Below are 12,656 nucleotides of genomic sequence, written 5' to 3'. Positions count from 1 at the left end.
CAGTAAAGTAGTAAAAGTGGCTCGGGGGCCAAATGTCTATCAACAGATACAAGAATAATCAAAATGTAGGCTGGGCACAGTGGCTCACGCCTGTAATCCCAGCACTTTGGGAGGCTGAGATGTGTGGATCATGAGGTCAGGAGATCAAGATCATCCTGGCTAACATGGTGAAACCCCATCTCTACTAAATAAAAATTACAAAAAATTAGCCAGGCATGGTGGCGGGTGCCTGTAGTCCCAGCTACTCGGGAGGCTGAAGAGGGGAATGGCGTGAACCCGGGAGGTAGAGCTTGCAGTGAGCCGAGATTGTGCCACTGCACTCCAGCCTGCCAGACAGAGCAAGACTCCATCTCAAAAAAAAAAAAAAAAAAAAAAAAAAGAGTAATCAAAATGTAGTATATACATACAATGGAATATTATTCAGCCTTCAAAAAGGAGGGAATTTTGACACATGCTATAACATGGATGAACCTCGAGGACATTATACTGAGTAAATAAGCCAGTCACAGAACAAATTCTACGTGAATCCACTTGTATCGTACCTGGAATAGTCAGATGCTGAGAGACAGAATGTAGAATAAGGGCTGCCAGGGGCTGGGAGAAGAGGGGAGTGGGAAGTTAGTGTCTAACACGTACAGAGTTTCTGTTTGGGAAGATGAAATGTGTTGGAGCTGGACAGTGGTGATGGTTGCACAACAATGTGAATGCACTTAATGCCACTGGGCTGTACATTCAGAAGCGGTTAAATGGTCAGTTTTATATAGTGTATATTTTGCCACAATTTTAAAAAAAAATGGCTGCAGGAGGAAACATTTTGGGAAACTTTCAAGTTTTCCGAATTATTTGACTCTTCCTAGTGAGAACGTGTTTGTGAAATACTCAGGGGAAAAACTAAACGTATGAAAAAGTTAGGAAGAGAAATGTGCCTTGCTCTAGGGAAGGAAAGAGAAGGGGATAAAGAGAAAGAAAGGGAGAAGGAAGCAGCCAGGAGCTGCTACAAGTGGGAGAAGAAGGGTGTAAGAAGGCCCTGGGAGAACAGAATCCTGTGGAGGGGCTTTCTCAGTTCTCTGGGTGAGGGGTGTGTGCTGTACCTGCCTCTGCCAGCCAGCCTCTCCTGAGACAGCTTCCCTTCGCCAATAAACAAACTCAGAACAATCTCAAAAGCTTATCTCATTTCAGATGTTGCTTTTTAACCTTCCCTGCAAACCCCAATGAGGAGTCGCCAGTCATCCAGAATGTTCCCGCTGTCACAACAAGCAGTACACCTGGTCAGATGCACAATAGGACGGGGCAGCCACGCAGCCAGGGCGCTCCCGGAGTCTGAGGACTCAGTCCAGCAGGCTCATCCTTGGGAAAGAAAAAGCCGCTCCTTAGAAGAGGAACCTGGGCTGTGCACACATTGCCCCTGGGAGCCAATGGCCAGCACTCTGGAAATGAACTCCTCCTCTGAGGAGAGTGGCCACCCACTGTGTGTGTAGGAAGTTGCACAACCTCTTTTGGAGGAAAACTGTTTCCTGAGCTCTTATGCCCTGGGATTGCCGGGCCCTGTACAAACTTCTCACTATGTACACACAGCACTCGCCACTATGCTGCCACAACCCTCTCCCCTACACCTACTTTAACTGCAAAGACCTGTTTGGGGTAAGGTGAGGACAAGCCACAGGAGATCTGGCATTGCCTCAGAGAAAAGAAAGTTTTATTTCTCATCTCCTATAGAACATTTTACATTAGCAGAATGTCAAAACATCCAGAAATCAAGATCACCGTCTTCTAACACGGGCTAAGGTAAAATCTGATAGTACAATATGAACTTTCAAATAGACAGATATCAGAATCTTTAACCATTCTGGGAAAAAATATGAAATGTTGTTCATGCCATTGCTACAACTCTAACTTTAAAGTAAATAAACAAGAACTGGAAAGAATGGAAAAGTGTTTGTCAGGGCAATGGGATTTTTGCTTTGCCCTTTGTGTGCATGTGTGTTTTGGTAGCCCACCACAACCAGTGTTTACTCCATGCCCACGCAACAGTTTTTCATTGAAGCTTCATAATACATCAACATTGATACTATCTGCATTCTGTGGATGAGCAAATGTAAAGTCAATAAGGGGGAAAAAAAATCAGCCGGGCGCGGTGGCTCACACTTGTAATCCCAGCACTTTGGGAGGCCGAGGTGGGCGGATCATGAGGTCAGGAGATCAAGACCATCCTGGCTAACACAGTGAAACCCCATCTCTACCAAAAATACAAAAAAATTAGCCGGGCGTGGTGGCGAACGCCTGTAGTCCCAGCTACTTGGGAGACTGAGGCAGGAGAATGGCGTCAACCCAGGAGGTGGAGCATGCAGTGAGCCGAGATGCGCCACTGCACTGCAGCCTGGGTAACAGAGCGAGATTCCATCTCAAAAAAAACAAATCACAGGACAGCAGTCACACAGGAAACAAACTACTGCACTGGCTCCCCTATCCAGGCATGCCTCTCCTCTGTCCCTATGGAATTCACAAGGAAGTCCCTTCTGCTTGCCTCATATCAGTAGTTTGGTTATTACAATTTTGTTCCATCTTTTAAACTGCAATTATCTAAACTGAAAGACAAAGAGGTGATAGCCCAGGAACAAACTGAAAAGACTGAGGAATATAGGAAGGGATGTGTGTCTAATCAGATGCAACTGAACTCAGTATGACTTAAAGCAGCCATTCACAAACTTACTGATCTTAGGAACTCTTTGCACTCTTAAGAATTATGAGGTCCGCAGTACTTTGGGAGGCCAAGGTGGGCAGATCGCTTGAGGTCAGAAGTTCAAGACCAGCCTGGCCAACATGGTGAAACCCATCTCTACTAAAAATACAAAAAATTAGCCAGACATGGTGGCTGAGACAGGAGAATCGCTTGAACCCAGGAGGTGGAGGTTGCAATCAGCCGAGATCACACCACAGCACTCCAGCCTGGAAAACAGAGCAAGACGCCATATCAAAAAAAAAAAAAAAAATTATGAGGTCCCTAAAGAGCTTTTATTTGGGTGGGTTATATCCACTGATATTTACTGTATTAGAAATTAAAACAGAAAAGTTTTCAAATATTAATTCATTTGAAAATAACTAATAAATCTATTAGTGTGTTTTATGAAAATAACTATTTTCCAAAACAAAAACAAAAAAAATTAGCAAGAACAGTAGAATTGTTCTACATTTTTACAAATCCCTTTACCGTCTGTCTTAATAGAAAGCAGCTGTATCCTCATATCTGCTTCTATATTTTTTCTGTTGGAATACTACACATCATGTGGTCTCTGGAAACTGCCACCGTACATCAGTGAGAGAATGAGAGTGAAAAAGCTAGTAACTTTTTTTGTATTACTATAAAAACAGTTTGGACTCATGAATCCCCTGAAATGCTCTTGGGTACCCCCAGGGCTCCCTGTACCACACTTTGAGAACCATAACTTAAAGAACTATGTATGAAACAGGGCGAAAGAGAAGTAGGGGAGACACCGATGGACACACTCACCATCCCACACTTCTCACTTTTCAACTTTCAAACGCCCCCAACTCCCACTAGGTAACACCAGTGCAGGAACCCCAGATTTTCCAAGGACAGCGTGACGTTCACTCCAGCCATCTCCTTCCCTCTCGTTTCCGCAAAATAAATTAAACGAGGGCTAAGTGGGCATGGCTAACCAATCAATCCTCTACGGGCACATACTGACATTTTTAATAGGGCTTTCTTAAGCTAGAACTCCAAAGCATGGCTCTAACTGGGCTTTTCAGACTGCTTGAAATGGGTATGAGAAAGAGAGTCCACAGGAGACACGAATGCCGAGTTCTGTCCGGTGACTGAGCCATTTCTCCTTCTCCAGACTTGAGCTGCACTCACCCCTCTGCCTGTTTCTCAGGGCTGTCCTGGCATCGGATGACATCCAGGACCTGAGTTCTTCTTATAACCAAACTGCCCCGCTGAAGCTGCCCACTCTGCACTCAGAGGCGGCCCTGTAAGTCTGTCCCACCCCGATGCCCAGACACGCCCTGGACCGGGCCACTCCATCCCTGTGCGCCCATCCCATCCCAGCCCGGTTTTTCTGTCCCCTTCTCCCCACCAAGGGTGGGACATCGCGGGGTGGGGACTCAAGAAACAGATTTAGCAAACAAGCGAGGCCGATCTTCCAGCCACACTGTCTCAGCAGACACCGCGCCCGCCACCGCGGGGTCCAGCCCCGCACCCGACTCTTCGTGGAGGAGGGAGCTCAGGAGGCGAGGGACGCCTCTCAGGGGGCCAAGGAAGTCGGCGGCGGCCGGCCGGCTGCGCCCACACACCTGGCGGGGGAGAGCCCACCATCTGCAGGTGAGGAAGGGGCCTGCCTCTCAGGCGCAGCGCACACCCCACCTCGCCCTCGCCGGGGCGGTGTCCGCAACGACGCGCCGGGGACCGACGAGACAAGCTCGGCGGGTTCGTGGGCGCGGGCAGGGTGGACGGCCGCAGCGCGGTACCTTTGCCGGAAGAGCGGGCAGCAGCCGAGGAGCCTGCGCAGCTCGTTCTTGAGGCTCCAGAAGTTGCCGTCTAGGTAGCGGTGCAGGGAGGAGTCCCCGAGCCCCAGATCTGGCGCCGGCTCCATCGTGCTCACCTCACTGCTTTTCCGCGTGGCTGCAGGGCCGGCTTTGCTCCGCGCCTCCTCCAGCTCCCTGCAGGTGGGGCCCGCGGCGCACGCCCTCTTTCTCTCCACCCCACCGGGCCCGTCTCCTCCCTCCTCACCTTCCTGGCCCCTCCCTCCCTGGCCCCGCCCTTCCCTGGCTTCCTGGGCGCGCGGTACAGCGCAAGTGGGCGCTCCTACGGTGGCCTCTCCTTGCCCTTCCGAGGAACCGGAAGCTCTATCCTCCAGTTATCAATTGTCCCTCCAGATTTGTGGGCCATAAGAAACAAGTATTAGATCCCTAGAAAGAGGCCCGGCTGCTCAGGACTGAGCCGGTTGCCCCTCTCAGCAAATCCCCGGACCAGCCACTTTGCCTGACCCCCATGACCCAAGATAGCCTGGCTCCAGCTCTGGCCCCTCCTCAGCTGTATCTCACCTCTTCCCTGAACTGGGCATTACTGTGAACTCTAACATCACTGTAATCTAAAGGGGGCTCAGGTCTACAGCACTGCAGTCCAGGGTAGCTGGGAGCTCCTTTCATGACCAGGCGATCAACCCGAACACGATACTCATTTCCCAGGGCCCTCCTTTTTTTATTGTTGTGGCTGGAGGGAAATGAGTTATAACCTAAGTGGAAAATGTTCCTTCCTTTCTGCTCCCTAATTCTCATATACCTTGTTGAGTCTCCTTTTAAATATTCAAGGAAATGTTAGCTGTTCCCTTCCAGAGGCTACTTTGCTGGGGAGATGACGGTGTGGTCTGCTGTTATGAGGTTAGTGGATGCCATGTGTATTCGTTTCCAGTAACAAATTCCCACAAAATGAGTGGCTTAAGATGGCACCAATTTATTCTCTTACATTTCTGGAAGTCAGAAATCCAAAAGAGGACTTACAGGGTCAAAATCAAGGTGTTAGCAGAGCGGTTCCTTCTCACAGCTCCAAGGAAAAATGTATTTCCTTGTCTTTTCTAGCTCCTAGAGGCTGCCTGAATTTCTTGGCTCCTGATCCCTTCTCCTGTCTTCAAAATGCATCACTTCAAGCTCTGCTTTCATGGTTCCATCTTCTATTGAGTTTGACTGTCTTGCCTCCCTTTAAAAGGACTTGTTTACATGGACCCATGGGAATAATCCAGGATAATCTTCCTATCGTAAGATCCACACTTTAATCACACCAGCAGTGTCCCTTTTGCCGTATAAGAAACACATTCTCAGGTACTAGGGATTAAAACATGAGTACCTTTGTTGAGCCATTCCTCGGTCTGCTACACCTGTGCAGCTGCAAGTAATAATACCCAATCGTCCATGATAAAAAAGGGGCTTTGTTTTCTCACATCACAGGAAGCCTGGTGGTAGGAAAGCCCCAGGGGCAAATTTGATGGCTCTACCCCGGGGACCCAGGTCCTTTGCGTCTTTCTGCTCCACCATCCACCATCCTTTCTCTGTATGTAATCTTTACTTTTTTTTTTTTTTTTTTTTTTAGCTTATCTTCTCTGAGTTGTAAGATGGATGCTGCAGCTCCAAGCACCACCCTGTGCAAAGCAAAAGAGGAGTATTTCTTTCTATATCGGCCAAAATACTGTAGTGGTAACAACCCCAAAATGACTTCACATACACCTCGGTCACCAACAACCCTCAAATCTTAGGGCCTAAAAAGACAAGAGTTTGTTTCTCACTCATGCTACCTGGGGATTCTGTTCCACATCCCCTCACTCCAGGTCCCGGCTGACAGAACAGCCACGATTGTGTGGCCACACTGGCTTTTGAAGCTTCCAGCTGGAAGAGACACACGTAACTTCAGCTGGAAGAGACACACGTAACTTCTGCTTTATCCCCTGGACAAAGCAGCTCACTCCTGACTCTATGGGGGAAGGGAAGTACCACCCTGGACATGTGCGGGAGGCCAACACTCAAAATCATCTGTAAGCTGAGCTAGTGACTACTCAATCTGCCCCTCTGGTCACGCTCTCCCTTCCACAGGCAAAATACACTCTCCACCCTTCCAGGGAAGCAGCCAAAGCCCCACACCTCCACAACATCAAGTCTGAGGCCCCTGGGGGCACAGAGTAGTCCTTGCATCAAGTAAGGATGTGGGTCCTCTTGATCCAGAGACCTATAAACTGAAAACATAGGTTACTAAGTTAACTTCCAAGGGAATGTTTGCTTGAGTGAGAAAAAAAAAAAAGACCTCTGTTCTTAGAAGCCACTAAGATTGTTGTTGTTGTTGTTGTTATTTTCTTGAGGATGGAGTTTCACTCTTGTTGCCCAGGCTGGAGTGCAGTGGCATGATCTTGGCCCACTGCAACCTCTGCCTCCTGGGTTCAAGTGATTCTCCTGTCTCAGCCTCCTGCGTAGCTGGGATTACAGGTGCCCGCCACCAAGCCTAGCTAATTTTTTGTATTTTTAGTGGAGACATGGCTTCACCATGTTGGCCAGGCTTGTCTCAAACTCCTGACCTCAGGTGATCGTGATCCACCCACCTCAACCTCCCAAAGCGCTGGGATTACAGGCATGAGCCACCGCGCCCGGCCAACCACTAAGATTTTTTTGAGGGTTATTTGTTACCTAGACAATCATAGAAGATACTAGAAGAATGTTGCTGATGAAATAAAAAACTAAAATAGGTACACTGGCTTAGAGGCTGGGAGGGGCAAGGTGGATGCTATTGACCAAAGCACTGGTATTGACCAAAATTGAAGATGATCCCTTTTATGAGAGCAAATATTTGACAAGGCTGCCACTGAGAGAAGACATACCTAACTTGGAACTTATCACTCCAAGAGAAGATGCTGAAAACACAAGATTAGCATTACATGTTGGCTGCTTTCGCTTGTGTTTGACAAGACATTATAAGAAAGAGATGGGCTTACAAAAGAATTGACCAGTTTGCAAGCAGAGATGGAAGGGAATAGAGTCCACAAGTTCAGGGACTTTTAGGGTTGGAAGAGGCAACTGCTTCACAAGTTCTATTGGTAAAAGATAAAACTGAGAAATATTTAGCAACAAAAGCCCATTAAAATCCAGGAACCTCAGCCTCTACTCCCTTGCCCCTTGTGGCAAGAACAGAATCAAGAGTCTCACCTGAAACCTGTAGCAAATAGGTTGGGGGGATTCCCAGCAAACCATCTTACTCCCAGGCCCTGTCCATCCAAACAACCGCCATCTAAAGCATCACTGATCTCTGCATCAGAGAATGAGAGTACGGTTTGAATCACCCACAGTCTTGTAAAGGTACACCCAGAAGTGTCAAGCATAATCTAGCCTATCCTGGAAGATACCTCAAGAATCTGTTTACAAGCCACACTTCTCTCTAAGAGCCAGAGAAGTGTGATCCTCCCAGGCGCCCCCACCAGCCAACCCTAAAGACTACCACACTCCTGTGAGTCTTTGATTATTAGGAAGGAAAAGCTGTCAAATGACCCAATAAAATTGCCCTTGGGCCATCTTTTCTTAACTAGGTCCCTTGACCACTACATTATTTTCCTACAGTAACAAATTACCACAAACTTGGTTAGGTAAACAGCAGAAATGTAATTCTCTCACAGATTTGGAGACTAGAAATCTGAAATGTTCAGCAGCACCTTGTTACTTTTGAAGGCTCTAGGGGAGAATCCTTCCTTGCCTTTTTCTAGATTCTGCTGGCTCCCAGCAATCCTTGGTATTACTTGGCTTATAGCATCATCATTTCACACTCCGCCCCATCACCTGGCCTTCCTTTCTGTGGGTCTCTATGTCTTCAAATCTCTCTCCTCTTGAAGGACATTGGTCATAGGATTTAGTGCCCTCCCTAACCCAACATGACTCATCTCAACTTGATTACATCTGCAAAACCCCTATTTTCAAATAAGGTCACTTCCTGATATGAACTTTTAGGGAACACTATTCAAACCAGTATACCCACCCAGAGCTAATGGAACTGACAAACGAGGAAGAAATGAAAGGAAGTGACCATACACTGGCTTAGATCAATGGTTTCCGCACTAACTGTGTATCAGAGTAACCATGCACACAGACGCACAAATACACACGACTTGGCCAATCAGTCCAATTTCTAGAGGTAGGCATCTGTAGTTTTTAAAAGTTCCTCTCCACCCCAGGTGATTCTACTATTGTACAGCCGGACTCAGCCCATGGGCGTAGGTCCAGTGGTTCTCAATGTTGCTACATGGGATTACTACATTATTGGGAAAATTGGTGAAATTTAAACAACATGGATAATACAATACTGTATCAATGTTGACTTTATGGTTTTGATTGTTGTACTGTGGGTATTTAAATGAATGTTCTTGTCATTAGGAGCAAATTCAAGTAGTTAGGGGTAAAGGGGCAACTTACTCCAAATGAGTCTGAAAAATATACACACACAGAGAGAGAGAATAAAATGTGGCTCCCTGGACTATCTATGTTAGGCAGGACTTTCTCAGTTATGAGTACAGTCACGCACCACATAACAACGTTTTGGTCAACAACAGACTGCATATATGACATTGGTCCTGTAAGATTACAATGGAGCTGAAAAATTCCTATCACCGCATGACATCATTGGTGTCGTTAAGTCCTAGCCCAACATAGTACTTGTTTCTGGCGATCTGGTCAACAAACTACTATGATCAGATCCATAGAGGCCAGGTTAATAAAAACACAAAGCTACTGCACTACGAGTTGTATAAAAGTGTAACATATACAATTATATACAGTAGTACATAATACTTGATGGTAATAGTGAACGATTATGTTATTGGTTTATGTATTTACTGTACTATACTTTTAATCATTATTTTAGAGTGTACTCCTACTTATTTTTTAAAAAGTTAACTGTAAAACAGCCTCAGGCAGGTCCTTCAGGAAGATTCCAGAAGAAGACAGTGTTATACTAGGAGATGACAGCTCCATGAGTGTTATGGCCCCAAAGACCCTCTAGTGGGACAGGATGTGGAGGTGGAAGACAGTGATATTGATGATCCTGACCTTGTATAGACCTAGGCTAATGTGCCTTTGTATCTTCATTTTTAACAAAAAAGCTTAAAAATTGAAAAATAAATATTATAAAACTAGAAAAATACAGGATAAGGATATAAAGAAAATATTTTTACATAGCTGATGTGTTTGTGTTTTAAAATATTTCTATGAAATGGTCCAAATGTTAAAAAAAAAAGTTTATAAAGTAAGGAAGTTACAGTAATCTTACCGTAAAGTAAAAAAGTTACAGTAACCTAAGATTAATTTATTATTGAAGAAAGAAAAAGGTTTCTTTTTTTATAAATTTACTGTAGCCTAACTATAGTGTTTCCAAGATCTACAGCAGTGTACAGTAACGTCCTAGGCCCTCACATTCTCTCACCACTCACCCACTGACTCACCCAGAGTAACTTCCAGCCCTAATAAGCTCCATTCATGGGAAGTGTCCTGTACAGGTATACCATTTTTTTGTCTTTTACACTGTATTTTTACTATATCTTCTCTATGTTTACATACACAAATACTTATTCTTATGTTACAATTGCCTACAGTATTGAATACAGTAACATGCTGTGCAGGTTTGTAGCCTAGGTGTGTAGTAGGCTGTACCATCTAGGTCTGTGTAAGTTCACTCTGTGATGTTCGCACAATGACGAAATCACCTAACAACACATTTCTCAAAACATATCTCCATAGTTAAGCGATGCAAGAATGTAGTAAAAACCGATCTGAATTCTCTGTAACAAAATGGAAATGTATTGGCTCATGAAACTCAGGGAAGACGTGCGTATCCTAACTACAGAAGGTCAGGAGTGTGGCTGATGTCAGACAACTGGGGCCAGCTGCTCCAACTCCAAAATCCACCAGCCTTCACTCTGTCTGTCTCTGTCTCTCTCTGTCTGTCTGTCTCACTCTCTCTGTCTCACCCCCCATCTCCACAAACCCAGGTCTCGGGGCTCTAACTCCTCCACCAGCCAGAAAGCACAGAGGCCAACAGTTCCCAAGCTTCACATTCCTCAGCCTCTGCCATCAGAAAGGGCCTTGCTGGTTCCTCATTTCCAATGGGCACTAACTCTCGGAAAGGACTGGGATCAGCTTAGAGCGGGGTCAGGTGCCCATATATCTGAACCACGAGTTGGGGTAGGGAGAGGCACCACGGGAGCTATGTAAGGATGTGGCAAAGCAGCCACAGGGTCTGGTAGGGAGGTGGTGCTCTCTCCGCCGCCCCATCCAGCTGCCCTCTGCAAGCTGCTTTTCGCAGCCACATCTCCCACCCCCTGAATCCTTTCCCAGCCCTTTCCCCTAATGACTTCACCCTTGCAGGCAGCATAACAGGACAGGACTGCCATCCTCTTCAGAATCGGAGGGACCTCTAGGCTCCCTTTCCTTCCTTCCTTCCTTCCTTCCTTCCTTCCTTCCTTCCTTCCTTCCTTCCTTCCTTCCTTCCTTCCTTCCTTCCCTCCCTCCCTCCTTCCTTCCTTCCCTCCTTCCTTCCTTCCTTCTTCTTTCTTTCATTTTGGTTTTTCTTCACCTCCCACACAGCCTAAGAAGGCCCTCCTTCTTGTCACACTGACACACCTCCAGGGACCCTGACGGCTTTCTCCCATATGCTCATGAGCAGTTCTACTACCTCCCCACTGGACAAGGAGCCCCAAATAACATTCTATGGAGGTCCTCCTTCAAGGCCATCAATAGGATATGAGAGGTTGAAGGACACAAGGTAGATGTACCAGCTTCCCTGGGGCCAGGCTAAGAAAACCCTCCCTGAGGAGCTGCCGGAAGGAAGGCCTGCAGAGGTGGGCTGCGCTGACAACTGGAATCCCTGCAGCTGGGGCCGCAGAAGGAGCATGAGGAAGCCACAGCAGTCACGGGTCTCTGAGAAGTATGCACAGATCCACAGTGGCCTGGCGGTGGCATCTGGGTTCGCCCAGGGGCTCTCTGTACTCCTAGGCCCTCGGTACAATAGTGGGGCCATAAGCTGCTGCGAGCTTCACTCTGCTGCTTCTGGACCATTGGCCCTGGTGTAAGAGCCTGACCCCTCAGTAAGAGAGGGCATTCCCACATACGGTGGCTCTGTGGATCTTAACGTGGCCGTGTGCATCTTGCTGGCAGCTTTCCTTTTGTTAACTGACTTGCCCAAGGGCACATGGCTCTCAGTGTCAGAGGACCCAGGCCTCCAAATGGCCTATCCAGGCTCACACACTCTTCAGTCACACGCACATCATGCTACAGAGACAGGACTAACCTGGGGGCCTTGGCAAACATTATGCATGCTGTTTTTATGGAGGCCTGGGGCATGAACGTTACAATCCACGGCTCGGGGCTCTGTGGAGAGGCACTGTCTGTTCTCAGGGGCACTTCAGTGTGCTTTGTAGAAATCATGGAACCATAAAATGTCAGAGCCGGGGGCACCCTGGAGCTTGTCGGTCCCTTATTTTCAGGTGAGGACACTGCAGGGCATGGCTGCTGTGCAGGGTTTGAGGAGGGACAAACAGGATGATTTGGGAACCTAATTTACAGTGTCCCCCATGCTTCCCAGTACTCCCCAGACTGAGCACTTCAGGAGTCCCAGTAAAGGTAATAGCTCATATTTACGTGGCCTGGGCCTCACCTGTCTATGCCAAAGACTTAGGCCCCTGATAAGCCTCCTTCCTTACTTCCCTCTTCCTTCCCTCCCTCTGTTCCTCCCTTTCTCCTTCCTTCCCTCCTTCCTTACTTCCTCTTTCTTTCCTTCCCTCCGTTTGTCCCTCCCTCTCTCCTTCCTTCCTTGCTTTCTTCCTTCCTTCCTTCCTTCCCTCCTTCCTTTTCTTCCCTCCCTCACTTCCTTTCTTCCCTCCTTCCTTCCTTCCTTCCCTCCCTCATTCCTTCCTTCCTTCCTCCCTTCCCCCCTCCATTCCTTCCTTCCTTCCCTCTTTCCTTCTTTCCTTCCCTCCCTCTGTCCCTCCCTCCCTCTTTCCTTTTTCCCTTCCTTCCTTCTTTCCCTCCCTCCCTTCCTTCCTTCCCTCCTTCCTTCTTTCCTTCCTTCCTTCCTTCTTTCTTTCCTTCCCTCCCTCTGTCCCTCCCTCCCTCTTTCCTTT

General features: G+C 47.3%; 1 protein-coding gene across 1 annotated transcript in view; it reads right to left on the bottom strand.

Moving 5' to 3' along the window:
• Positions 1 to 4,749, bottom strand: part of LOC100427170 (acyl-CoA oxidase like) — a 265,642-nt gene extending 260,893 nt beyond the window's left edge. Inside the window, exon 1 of the mRNA XM_077958995.1 lies at positions 4,486 to 4,749. The gene's annotated coding sequence lies outside the window, so the exon portion shown is untranslated. The remainder of the gene's footprint in view (positions 1 to 4,485) is intronic.
• Positions 4,750 to 12,656: the final 7,907 nt, after the last annotated feature.

Source organism: Macaca mulatta, chromosome 13, assembly GCF_049350105.2.
Source record: "Macaca mulatta isolate MMU2019108-1 chromosome 13, T2T-MMU8v2.0, whole genome shotgun sequence".
Classification (NCBI taxonomy): Eukaryota; Metazoa; Chordata; class Mammalia; order Primates; family Cercopithecidae; genus Macaca; species Macaca mulatta.
Note: the sequence above shows the minus strand (reverse complement) of the source record. Positions and strands in the feature narration are given on the sequence as shown.